The sequence below is a fragment of the Liolophura sinensis genome, chromosome 2, assembly GCF_032854445.1.
Source record: "Liolophura sinensis isolate JHLJ2023 chromosome 2, CUHK_Ljap_v2, whole genome shotgun sequence".
NCBI classification, from domain to species: domain Eukaryota; kingdom Metazoa; phylum Mollusca; class Polyplacophora; order Chitonida; family Chitonidae; genus Liolophura; species Liolophura sinensis.
The window spans coordinates 27,128,516-27,143,238 of record NC_088296.1 but is presented as its reverse complement, the minus strand read 5'-3'; positions in this window follow the sequence as shown (position 1 = coordinate 27,143,238).

The following is a 14,723-nucleotide window of genomic DNA, read 5'->3' as shown; positions in this document are numbered from 1 at the left end:
GGCAGTATACACTGTACATAGAGGTCAAGTGGTAGCTGGCCTGCTGAAAGCACGTTGAAGCTTTTAGAGTAAGTGTCAAATGTAACCTATGTTAACTGGTAACACATGTCTAATGCTTGCCTGAGTTCAAGAGTTCACAAACTCCTACCATACCATCTCCCCTCTATACAAGGAAAAACAATCATTCTGTAGTCACATATGAGAGCCAAGTACACATGTAAGTGCATTTCTATAGTATGATGCTGACACAGGGATCAGTGTGATACTGATATGTAAATATATGCTATATAAGGTATAAGTTTTAATATATATATATATATATATATATATATATATATATATATATATATATATATATATATAAACCTTATAGCATATATTTACATAATTTAATTTAAGTTTTAATTACGGATTTATACGGATTTTTTGTAAAAAAAATTCGGCAGGTTCTATTTTGGAGATACACACACCCGCCTGGGTTGGTCTAACGGATGATATACTTACATCTGCTCTCAGCAAGGTTCTTCGCCGTCCTTGTGTGCGCCGTACTTATAGTTTAAAGAAAGGAACTATACAGTACTACACTTATGTGCGTGTACAAGTCGCTGTTATAGTGCTTCTACAAACAGGCACTCCCGCTAAGGCAGCTTCGCGCTATGTCACGACTGTGCTAGAACCCAACAGGTTTTCCTCAGTTTGTCTCTCCAACGCGCATGTCATTGGCTGGGGTTCTATCCGGCGATGAAATACCCATGCAGGAGAGGTGGTAAAGGTCGTTAAAGGAACCAATGACGTTTGGCTAGCTTAAATGGTTACAGTAAACAGTCATACTTCAGCGCTGCCTCGTTATAATATCATTTATTTTTTTTGTTTTATTTGTTTTTATACCGTACTCAAGGATATTTCACCCACAGTATTACGGTGAGAGGAAACCGGACAAACCCCGGGGAAAATTACGGACAGGACACAACCAGTTCCAATATTACAGACATGATACCACAACCAGCTCCAGTATTACGGAAATGACACTCCAACTAATTCCAGTATTACGGACATGACACCTCAACCAGCTATACTATTGCGGACATGAGACCCCAACCAGTTCCAGTATTACGGACATGACACTCAAACCAGTTACATCATTACGAGCATGACACACAAACCAGATACAATATTAAGGGCATGATATTCCAGCCAATACAAAAATCACAGACAATTCACCCAGCCCAGTTCCAATATTACAGACAGGACATCTAAACCAATCACAACATCACGGCCATGACACACAAACCAGTTCCAATATTACAGACATGACACCTAAACCAGTCACAGAATTACAGGCCAGTTTCAGAATTACTGATATAACACCCAACCAATTCCAATAGTACGGACAACCAGGTTTAGTAGTCCAGGCATGGAACTCAAGTCAGTTACAGTATTACGAACATGACCCACCAACCAGGTCCACAATTACGAGCTTAACACTCTAACCCGCTACAGTAATGCGAACACAACTCCTAAAACTGGTACAATAAAACAGACATCACTCCCAAACCAGTTTCAGCATTACTGATATAACACCCAACCAATTCCAACAGAACGGACATGTCACGACAACCATTTCCAGTAGTCCAGGCAGGGAACTCAAGTCAGTTACAGTATTACCGACATGACACACCGATCAGTTACAGTATTATGATCCTGACAAACCAACCAGTTCCACTATCACGGACAGGACATACCAACCAGTTACACTATTACGGACAGGACAAACCAACCAGTTACACTGTTACGGACAGGACAAACCAACCAGTTACACTATTACGGACAGGACGAACCAACCAGTTCCACTATCACGGACAGGACAAACCAACCAGCTACACTATTACGGACAGGACAAACCAACCAGTTACACTATTACGGACAGGACAAACCAACCAGTTACACTATTACGGACAGGACAAACCAACCAGTTACACTGTTACGGACAGGACAAACCAACCAGTTACACTATTACGGAGAGGACAAACCAACCAGTTCCACTATTACGGACAGGACAAACCAACCAGTTACACTGTTACGGACAGGACAAACCAACCAGTTACACTATTACGGACAGGACAAACCAACCAGTTACACTGTTACGGACAGGACAAACCAACCAGTTACACTATTACGGACAGGACAAACCAACCAGTTACACTGTTACGGACAGGACAAACCAACCAGTTACACTGTTACGGACAGGACAAACCAACCAGTTACACTATTACGGACAGGAAAGAACAAACAAGATATAATGTTACCAACATGACACACCAATCAGTTACAATGTTACGGATATTACACATCAACCAGCTACAGTATCACGATCCTCACAAACTAACCAGTTCCACTATTACGGACAAGACTCACCAACCAGTTAGAGTATTGCAGACACGATAAACCAACCAGTCACAACATTATGGACATGACACCCGAAAAGTTACAGTATAACGGACACGACACGCCAACAAGTTACAGTGGTACTGACATGACACCCAAACCAGTTCCAGTAATACGGGCATAACACATTCAGCTAAGCCTGCTCCTGCTGAGCACCGTTGACCTTCCAGTCTCACAACTGTGTGACGGTATTCCAGCTCAGCGATACTTGACCTTGCTAAATGCCTGAATTAAAGACACACGTCTCAAAGTGGCCTGGACAATTCATCCATGCCGCAGTGCCTCAGTGAAACACCGGCTACGATGACAAACAATACTGATGTTCTACTGTTATAACTGTGACTTCAACTCGAGCTCATGCTGGCCTCCTTACCGGTCGTGAGTGGGAATGTCTGCCAGTAACTTTACAGCTCTTTAACACATAAGCTGCCGACAATGCCGACATGTTCAAAATCTTGCTCTAAACTAAAAGGCCATGCCGAATACATCAAGCATGAAGTCTAAATATATACAGCCTTGACCTAAACGAAACGACATGCTGAGGACATCAAGTATATGGTGAAATATTTACAATCTTGGCCTAAACGAAACGTCATGCCGAGGACATCAAACCGACAAAAGACAGTGTACTTTTGGAATTGTTTTGTATTCTTGTGTCAAACAGCTTATTCCGGAAGACTGAAGCATCCACTGATTATGGATCTTTTTACAGAGTCTTTATATACTGAACAACTCCTCTGTGGTATTGAAGTTCCTTCGTCATAACCAAACCTTCTCCGCCAAGAACCATGGAGTCGTAAGTTATTCTGGTTGCCTTTCTTGAATCCAAACCTCTCAAAAATCCGCCCTGACAAATGACTCGTAGATTCTGTAGTCACCAGTCGGATGTTTTTTTCTCGGATCAGGCAAAGCGTTTCTGCTACTATCATGGCCCCAATCCCCTGTCTCTGGTATTTCTCAGCCGTGCCAAGCGCAGCAATATTGACGAATCTATCTACACCGTATTTCTCAAACAAATTTTCACCAGCATATACGCTCGTCAGACCCTGGTAAACCAATGCCAGTTTTCTGGTTTTTGGGTCGTCTTCGGAAAAGGACAAGGCCGGTGGATCGTCTTTGCAGACGACGACCGCAAATCCGAACCCGATTACCTCCCCTGTTTCTGTGTCAACGGCTACCATGGATACGTCATCGCTGACCAGGGAAGGGAAGGCTTTGTTGAACCACAATTTTCCGTCCAAGCTGGGATCCAGATTCAGAGCTCGGCTTAAAGGTTCCAGCCTAATGAAGTTCTCACAGAAAACCTTGCAAACTCTTTCTCCGTCACTCTGTTGAAGTTTGCGAATTTCAATGTTCGTCATGACTCTGTGTCCATAAAAAATGAGAAAAAAAAACGGAAAAAAAATTAAACAACAACAAAAGAAGAAAACCAAGATAAAAAATAAAGGAAAAAGATTAAGTTCGCAATTATGAACAGCGCAAAGTGATACTGATCCATACAAAATTATCTAAAACATTGGCCGCCAAGCAATCGTGAAGGGACATACATGGAGCAACACATCCGACAGGAGACGTTTTCTAGCCTTCATGTAAATCACAGGCTATCCAATAACAACAAGAAAGATGATGTGGCCTTCATTTAACAGCAATTTTTTTTTTGTTGGGAAATTTTTAATGTTTTATATACTCTCTATACCCCTACCCCCCCCCCCCCACCCCGTCCCAAAATCAAAAACAAACGTGAAGAAGTGCCGCACGACCGTGTTCCCATATGTTGTGACGAACGCCAATTGGTGTCATCTCTTTTGTTGCTTATTTTATGGTTACTGGTACCAAGATTCTCACTTTCATTGTGTAATTTGGGAGAAAATGACAGCATATTACATTAGTTATCCTACGTTGGGCCTCTCATTAATGCTGTCGCTTAGAGTTCAAGTCCAGCTCATGCTAGCCTTCTCCCCGGCCGTACGTGGGAAGGTGTTGCAGCAATTTGCATATAGTGGTGGGTTTCTCCCGGGCTCTACCCAGTTTCCTTCCCACCATAATGCTGGCCGTCGTATAAATGAAATATTCTTGACTACGGCGTACAATGCCAATCAAATAAACAATAAATCCTACGTTGAACTAACCTATATTGATGATGGTGAAGTTCACATATGTGTTTCTCCTTTAGGACCCTTTGCACAAATAAACATTCGGAAAATAAGTGGGTTTGAAATTAATTACAGTACTAACTGAAATGAAAAACACTAAGAGCATGCCTTTTACTTTTCTTAACACCTATCACATGGCATAAAATCAAGTGACTGACTGGATTATCTCCCCCTGGTTTGCACCTGTGGGTATGTGGAGGCATATATTTCTCTAAAATTAATATTTAACAAAGTGATGTATTGGTTTGGAAATAGACATGGTTGGTTGTCCGTGAATTCTCCTGTTACTGACAAATGAGAATGGATGCCAATAGAAATCAGACGAGAAATTGTTCGATTTGCATGCACAATGCATACTGCTCAATATAATCCATTAGAAAGGGCTTTAAATCCTAAGAAATATTTATTGTATTTTACTGATATTTGACATGGGCATAACCCAATATATCCCTTCTGCATAATGCAACATTATAGGTTATTCGGGAAATGAAGGCATTATATAGGTGGTACGAAATGCCTCCTCAGTCAAACAAATGCTCCGTGTTTTATACGAAAGGAATTGCACATATTTATGAAATTTGGAATACATATTGTTTAGTTCATGGGCCATCTAAATGAGGGACTTCGTTGGTGAGAATTGAGCCGTATATATCGTGGGCAGCCCTAATGAGTAGTGGTACCAGCAGATGAAAACTTCCAAGTGAAGACAAAAGGCAGAAAATATCTTTATTCAATGCTCTTGCTCAGAGGTTATCCATTGTCATTATACCATTCACAACGAATAACTCTCCCTGATTTTTGAGACACTGACAAAAAACAATGTCGTTTACTTTCCTTCTCAACTGGCTTTATTCAAAGCCGTCAAGTGACATGTCTTCCAACATGGGGGCAGCCCTTGCCTGACCCACTATCTGATGTACGTCAGATACCACCAGGTGAATATGACGGAAGCCGCAGGCCGAGGTCATTGCAACTTGGCAGAGTCTAACCAAGGTTTCAGGATGTTATACCATGTCACCTGACCAGTGTCACAACTGCACGATGAGTCGCTGTAGTTACAAGAATGAACACAAGTTGAACTGCTACATCGTGACGATAAGCTAATATTGTTTAGTTTTGGAACTCTTCTGTGTATGGAGGTAGGTTTTGTTCGCTAGCCGCTCGATACGAGTCATTCTCACCACAAACAATTCATCTCATTTCCTGTAATTTTCTATTAGGATGCGGCATCATATTGTATAAGCAATTGGTGTTTTAAAACAGATATATATTCTAACACGACATTCATTTCCTTAACGTAAATTGTCTATATAGCTTTACTCACTGAGCTCTACAACAACGACACTTATTATCGTTTCATTTTAATGTACGTCGACGTTGCCAACAAATTGAACTATTAGTGTTTTATGATGTTTCCGATTATTAGGTTGGATAAAGGTCAGTAAGACATATGTTCATATATTTTCCATAGTCATACACCGCGGGTATATGGATACATTTTCGGCCGTATAAATATTCATTGTTTGTGTGCAAATTGTAGTAGTAAGCTGCGTGAACGAACTATTGCAAACCGAATGGTAATTGCAAAACGAATGGTAATTTCTGATATCTCTACCCTTCATAATGTTTTTAATGCTTACGTTTTCAACCGTAAATTTTCACCCTAATTAATGTGTTGGGAACAGGAGAAGGTCTTCAGCCAAAATAAAACTGAACATTTTGTCACGCACTGGAGGCCTATCCGTGTGCTGATTTAAAAAAGGAGGACCCGGGGGTTAGCTTACTGCTATATTCCCTTGGTGTGACGCAGCATACATGTCCAAGTGTAACATTCACTACTGTACCACGTCATTGTACCCAGCACTGTACACAGAGGTCAAGGTGGTAGCTGGCCTGCTGAAAGCACGTGGAAGCTTTTAGAGTAAGCGTCAAATGTAACCTATGTTAACTGGTAACACACGTCTAATGCTTGCCTGGGTTCACGAGTTCACGAGTTCACAAACTCCTACCATACCAATATACCATCTCCCCTCTTTACAAGGAATAACAATCATTCTGTAGTCACATATGAGAGCCAAGTACACATGTAAGTGCATTTCTATAGTATGATGCTGACACAGGGATACAGTGTGATACTGATATGTAAATATATGCTATAAGGTATAAGTTTTAATATATATATATATATATATATATATAAACCTTATAGCATATATTTACATAATTTAATTTAAGTTTTAATTACGGATTTATACGGATTTTTTGTTAGGCTTTTTACCACCCAACCTATGTCCAAACCCTTGTAAAAAAAAGTTCGGCAGGTTCTATTTTGGAGAACTTTTGGTATGGCGTGGGGAAGGGTTTGATGCGTTAAGTTAATTTAAAGTACACCACCAGTTTGTGGAATGGGGCGTGTTTTCTGAGGCCTTTTCTGATGCAATGACCACGGCCTATATCGGGGTGTCAAACTCGAACGTGTGAACCAGTCTAAAATTGGACTTGTCCATTTCGTGTAGAACTGAGAAGTGCACCTGTGACGTACAATGTACATCCTCACTCAGGATAATGAAATGATCACAGCGAAGTGATTACATTTCATTCCATACCTGGCAGATCCTCGTCAGTGAAAATTAATGAACGGGCAGACGACAAACATTGTCTGATCAACATATTTACTTCCGAACTAGCGTGCAGCTGACGTCACATAAAGAACAGTAACCACGGACCTCGTGTGAGTAATGGATCGTGTATAGAGAGCGGGCCATTGAGAGAAAAATAATGACCCATCCCAGAACTCGAACTTTTTGGGGTGATAGTAACTGAGAGTGGCCGGATTAAAGGTTTGAATGGAGGAATGATTACGGTTTAACGCCACTTCACCAATACTGCAGCCGTGTCGACATTTAAATGTTAAGAGAACTGAAATGAAGGCAATCCGCACCATAGATTTGGTGAACACAGCCAGATACATGAATAAACTGAAAAAAACCTGACATACATACCATATGCTGTTATGGGTGAATTCGCTTTGTTGGATATAGCTGCGTAGCCTCTCTCGTCGTTATTTCCATCCCCTCCCCACCCCCGACACACACACCCCACCCCGGAATTATTAGATTTAGAACAAAAAAAAGGGCATGACGTTAGGGCACAGGGGAAGTAGTAAAGGACAGTATAGTGTGGCGATTTTGCTAGAGACACTATATTATTTCATATAATTGCATGGGAAGTTAGGGGTTAATTTACTGCCTTGTCCATAACGTAGACATAGGTTTTACCTGTAGAATGTAATTTTTATGGGTTAGCGATATCCTTAAATTAAATTAGAATTTTTGTGGAATATTTGGAAGATTTTGAACATATAGAGACAGGATATTTTGTGGACTCATGAGCGCAAGTTGTTTTTGGCGCCTTGATATAACTTTTGAAGGACACAGTTTCTGTGGACCCCTGTCCATTCCAACGTAAGAATTTTAATACTTAATGATTTAATTAGATGACCATATTTGACGTATAATACATTGACATGTTGAAGGAGTTTCTCTCCAAGTTTGGTGATCAGATATAGTTTGGCTAGGTTGCAAACAGTATTTTTCTAGCGACCTTAAGTTTGGCGAAACATCCGCCGTTGTAGACGAGGTTGTCTACTTTACGGCACCATTTAGTGTTAAACTCATATTGAATATTTTCAATAGGGGCATTAACTTTTTTTACGAAAGTAAATATTTTTACTCTACAGGCTCATCTCCCTTTTACCTACAAGTTATTGCTCACCTTTTCATTGTTAAAATCTATTTACAGTTAGATTTTTGCGCCATGGCATTAGATACGCATGTACATGGATAGTATTTCTATACATAGATGTTGTGACTTTGGTTTTAGTCAATCAGTGCCCTGAGTACCATCCTTAGTATTCATGAATATTTATGAGGGTAGACTATAAATACTGGGCAAATTCCCACTTTTAGTTTTTTAGACATGAAAGACATCACAACAATAGGACTATCTCTTGCTTCAGCTAAGTGGATGAGGCCTGACATCATTGCTCTTCAAGTATACTTGTCGCACGTGTTACAGGCACAGGTTTCCAGTACGCTGGTTTTTCCTGGACGGCGTCCAGAATAAGTGGCGGGAACTCCTGAACTCCACGTCACGGAGGAGGAAGCAAGAGAACAAAACCGTTAACCAATAAATAAAAGCACTACTGTTGTTTTCTTTCTGTCTAAATTTCTGTATAGGCATCTCAATGTAATTCTTTAATGTAGATCTATGTATTTCTAATGTAAAGATAACGTTAATCCCTGTAAATAGCTATTTATCCCCTTTCTGTTAAATGACCATGGCAGCATTTGAACCTATACAATAAGCTATACACATGCTACCACAAAAAGGTTTAATCCCACTAATTGACTCATGTACATATGTAAATAGTATACTAACGCACTGCCACTATCTATCCAAAATATTCATGTGTTAAAATAAATAAATAAAACACTGATTTGATGGGCCGCGATATCCGCCAGGAAAGTGACCCTAAAACCAGTATTTAAACAAAAAAACTTTTAGTCCCAGATGATCTCGGACCACCGTGTTAACATCACAGTTTCCACCAATTTAGCTTTCTAAGGCAGGTAGTTTAAAATTTGTATCAGCAGTTAAAGTAGTAGTTAGAGAAGTTGTCAGCACTGAAGTGGGATTTCAGCTTTAGAGCATACCAAGAGACAGTGGGACTATTAGTTCTAAATTGTGACATAAGTGTCCCCAGGCTGTGGGACTGACTTTCCCAGGCTGTGGGACTGACTTTCCCAGTGAAATTCCCAACCAGGATTGAAACAGTTTCTCTCAATAGTTTGTAACTGGGATCTTCTGGACCAAAAGTTTATCATTCCCAAGAATGTGCTGAAACATTTCTACCGGGAGAAGTTGTTTGTAAGTGACCCTGAGCAACAGTGGCACTGGGATTCCCAGTTTCGGCACAGTGAGACGCCGAGTCCCAGATTTTTTTTCCCAAGTTATTACTGGAACTTTTACTCCCAGAGAAGATCGAAGTATTATTTGTTGATAATTTCTCCACATATGGCTGATATATTGTCGATATAACAACCGTAGAACATACCGGTATCACAACAGCACTAGGATTAATACCTCCCTGAGATATCCCTAACACAGTTACCCGCACCGTCTGAAGTACAGATGGCATGTGCTTGTATAAAGTACCTGCACCTTAATATATATATATATATATATATATATATATATATATATATATATATATATATATATATATATATATATATATATATATATATATATATATATATATATACCGAGCTGACATTCAAGAATCCATAGTAGCGAACGTCTCCAGAGGTATACAGATATTGCTCCAGTGTTCGACACTGGTTGTTTCACGCTACCAATATTGTGTTTTCCCCTGTGGTAAACGATGTGACTTGGAACTGGGATATCTGTATCGTTATGAAGATTATATACAAACAAAAAAAATTGCTACAATAGTTTTCTGTTCCCTTGGTGAGTTACTTACCTTTGGGTTGTTATATCCAGACAAGCTTTCTGTGCGGCCGCTTCAAGCGCCTGGGTGAAAGATGCAGCCGGCAAGCTGAACATCACAATATACACTATTAATAAACATGGTCAAGCTAACCCTGTAGGTTTATTTTAAACCACATTTTGTAGCACGAGCGTAATAGGGATTACACAGATGATCATAAGTAGCTTACCTTCCTCTAATTCGTATTTCCATGTACCAGCAGTGCACAGCTACTTCTCGAAGTGAGTGAGTGAGTGAGTGAGTGAAAGTTTTAACGTCGCTTTCAACAATATTTCAGTTTTATCGCGACAATAAAACGTCATGTAGTCGATCTACTACGGATAAGTCATTTACCAGTCAGTCAAAAGGACATCACAAGTCACATAACAAACACAGACTGCAGTTTAAAATTACAGCTTTCCTGTCATACCAATGGCAGGCTACTTCTCGGTAAACACATACACTCAAATACCATTGTGTTAATAATAACGGAAAGTCTGTTGTCTGGAGGATGCTATAATGTATTTTGTTATTGTGACACAAAATTGCGTCAAATTCAGTTTTATTTACTGTTAGGTTTTATTGCGGATTCACGTCCATAGAATACAAACATGCAGGATAAGTACTGGGATTATTTACAATAACAGCTTAAAAGCCGACAATGTATTCATACAGAGTACGATTCCACTTAATACGGAATGAACACAGACATGAGAGGTCCATACAGTGCCTATTGTTGGATTCTTTCTGGATTCGATCCTCGTTAACATGGAGTATTTGCGCACCATTTTCCCAAAACACTGTACCCTGTGCACCACAAATATTTCACTAGCGCTACAGGTGTATCTGAAGTCCATCATTCACCTAATCTTCATTCTAATTTAACACAATGTTTATGCTATTATTGACAGAATAATCTGCGATGATAACAGATATATATATATATATATATAATAATAATAATAATTTGCTCAATTTACCGAAGGCTGTACACACGCCAAGTTGTAGCCTGTCTTAATGCCTGTCCAGAGCCCAGCAATTATCGTGTACGTAATGAATCATTTTGAAAACGCATTTCTGATTAACAACCATTGGAAAGATTTTTAATTATTACAGGAAGACAGGTTCATCAAGCAACATACCAGAGATGGTAAAAATATTGCCATGACCAGAATAGGCTTTCACCGCTCACAAATGTTATATTCGTGTCAATGTTTTTTTTTCCTTTTTTTTTTTTTACTCTTAGAAAGCCGAATAGATCTCTATAGATTCTACACGTATGCCGCTGACACCCTTCCTATCATTACGTACAAGCATCTACGCTGTATATACATATATAAACGTCAGGTCCGACATTCATATACCATTCGTAGTCCGTAAAGGGCGTTCCAAGTCGATAATCGCAAAACAACGTTTAACACTAGCCCCCAAAGACAAATGTATGTAAGAAATTATACAAATAGGAAATAAAGCCGGTAACACACAAGAGAGAAGCGGTCATCAGTTTTCAATGATGCCGGGCAGACAGTGGATATTCCAGGCATGAATTCCATATCAAAGTTCAAATTCGTAGTCCATGAATGAGTTCCAGGTCAAATAACAATTAAACAAGGTATCTCAGTGGCGCTTTGATTGCAACTGTTCATAAAGGCATCATGCAGATGTAAGGAGCATGGCTACCTTTACGGCCCCTAGCCCCAGGTTAAACGGTATTAGATACAGTTCGAAAATGACAAGCGTTACGGACCTTAACCGAACAGATTGTGATTCAAAAGTAACGGACGATTACGTCTTTTCCGTTAATATGTAAAGATCTCATACTACATGAGGCGCCATCTACGATGTTACACATGACATGCTGGTGTGTATAAAAGCTGTCTACAAGGTAGACGGTTACACTCTGGAAGCAGCGCCATCTATGTTGTTAAATACCATGTACGCGATAGATATGTACATAAGGATAACAGCGCCGTCTATGTGGTTGATCACAATGCAGATCACCAGAGATTCTGAACGCTCTGTCCATACCTGCTAACGAGTGTGTTATACTCATTGTAAAATTTGAGAAACTTAGAATGAAGGCGTTTGATGGAGTATCCTTGACAAACTAGTTTTTGAACTAACAACTTGTGACGCAGATTAAAGTCATAACAATTAAAGCAAGATCTGACAAATGCTACAAGGCGAGATATGTATACGCCATATGCAGGACACTTTGGTATATTGCTATCTAAATAAGGATAATTTACAGTATCAAAATTGAAATTATCGCCTTTGTCGTAAAGGCGGCGTGAAAGGAGACCTTGTTCGTCTTTGAACAGATATAGATCCAAACAAGATGTACCATCAGGACTATCTGTTGTCTCCTTTAAATCCAATGAAGGCGGATAGATTTCCTTCACCTCTTCAGCAATATGAGGGTTATTTAACGCCAGTGGATCATCAATATACCGCTTGGTAAATGAAAAGGATCGAGCTTTAAAGATATTACTTTTAAGTAATTTCTGCATATAGTCGTATTCATATGAAGACAAGGATAGGTCTGCCAAAAGAGGCGTACAACTGGTACCCATTGGAACACCTATGCACTGTTGGTAAATGGTATCTCCGAATTTCACATAGGTGTTATTAATGAGAAATTGAAGTAATTCAATAAATAATGTAACATCCCATGAGTGGTAACCTTTATAAAGAGTAGAACTAAAGAAAGCCTTATTTCTTCTGACGTTTATGTAACGGTGACCTGTTTTAATAAATACCGAGACAATTAATGACGATATTCTTTCAATAAGATCTTTGTGAGGAATTGTAGTATAGAGAGTAGAGAAATCCCATGTGGATACGTCTTTGTACGGTATATGCATATGAGCATCAAGTTCTTCTGTAAGACGTTTGGAGTTGTTAAGAATCCACATGCAGTTGACACCTGAATTTTTTGTTATGGCACAACAATAGGCCTACTTATTCCAAAATGACTACTTCTTGTAACGCTCTCGTAAGTAGGGTTGACAAGAGTTTGGTGGTACAACTTCTTGAACCCGCAATAAATCGAGCCTTGTATGGGGATTTATGCATTTTAGGAATCCAGTAAAGTTGTGGTATTTCTGTGTGACGGGTAGGTATATTTATGCGCCTTTCTTTAAGAAAGGTTTTGTGTTTATTAAACAGTTCCTCCAGAGTACATGTAGTAGCAGAATACGTGGATGTCGTTGTAGATGTACATAGCTTTTGAAAAAGTATTTGATAATAACAATTCTTGCAAATAAAGATGACATTATTAGGAGCCTTGCCTGCTACAGTGATGACAAATTTACTTTGAAGGTCAGCGAGTGTTGCTTGCACACTGGGGTCCTTCAAAACCTGTTTAACTTTAGATAGAGCATCATTGTCTAGACGGTGTATAGCTAAACTAACCTTCTTTACGTGGCCAAATCGAACACCTTGATGGCCTGGGAATAATTGAAAATTTTGGAAGCGATAGGCTTTGTATACTCATAGGATATGCAAGGTGGCTCTTGGATATTAAAATAATTAGGCACAGCACTACGAACATCAGGTTCATTAAAGATGCGTGGTAGGTTAATTAAATCAAGGCCACTGTCTAAATACTTTATCTTCAGAAAGAGTCGATCGTGTTGAGTTTCAATTGTAGTTACAGGGCGATACAGTCGAAAATACGATATGTCTTGACACAGACGTACAAGGTGAGGTGAAACATTAAAATTGTGTATGTTATTGGATACGTCTTGAACTATCTGTTTTAGCATGTTCAGTGGCAGTGCATATAACGCCGTGGGTAGAGCATGCATGCTATTGGTGTCATACGACAATCCGACTAAATAACTAACTATAACGTGTTTGTGAATCATGTTTCTGTTGAACTTCCTCCTACCATGACTGTTGTGCCTATAGGAAGAGGTTTTAAAGCAGATAGAAACAGACAAAGACAACAGAGCTGCTTGTGTGGTCAACTCTATGTATCAAATTGTAATGAGGAACTGTCAAGAGACCATGGGATACGCCACGTTAAGGCAAGCGGAAGTACGATGTCGCGTCACTCGCACCCCACGGTCATAAGGTTAAATGGCTACATAGGGTTCGGTTGATGTTAGCCTGAGCAGACACTTTTTCGGGTTATAGAAATACCTGGCTGCCGATGGGATAACGATGATACCATGGCGGCGCCATCGATTGTCTCAATGAGCACGATTTTGCTAACTTTCCGCTGCCCCTTTTGGGTAGTGCAATATCGTAAAAATAAAAAGTTTTACACTTCCTGAGGAATGTATCACCCACGCTCAGACGTTTGGCCTGATGTTGTCCTTTCTTTTAAGTAAACAAGAAGACAAAAAACAAAACGAATATGCTCTCGGACTTCGGCAAGTAAGTGAATAAAATTCCGATGTTGACCCACTTGTACAGCGAACCAGTAGTGGAAAGGAGGTAACATGTATCGACCTTCATGCAGGCCCACATGAAATGCCCAACAACAAAAGCCGGCTTCTTATTCCGCAATCAAGTACGCCCTTCAGTCTTCACTCCACACAAATTTTGTCACAATTTCTGCCTCCCCT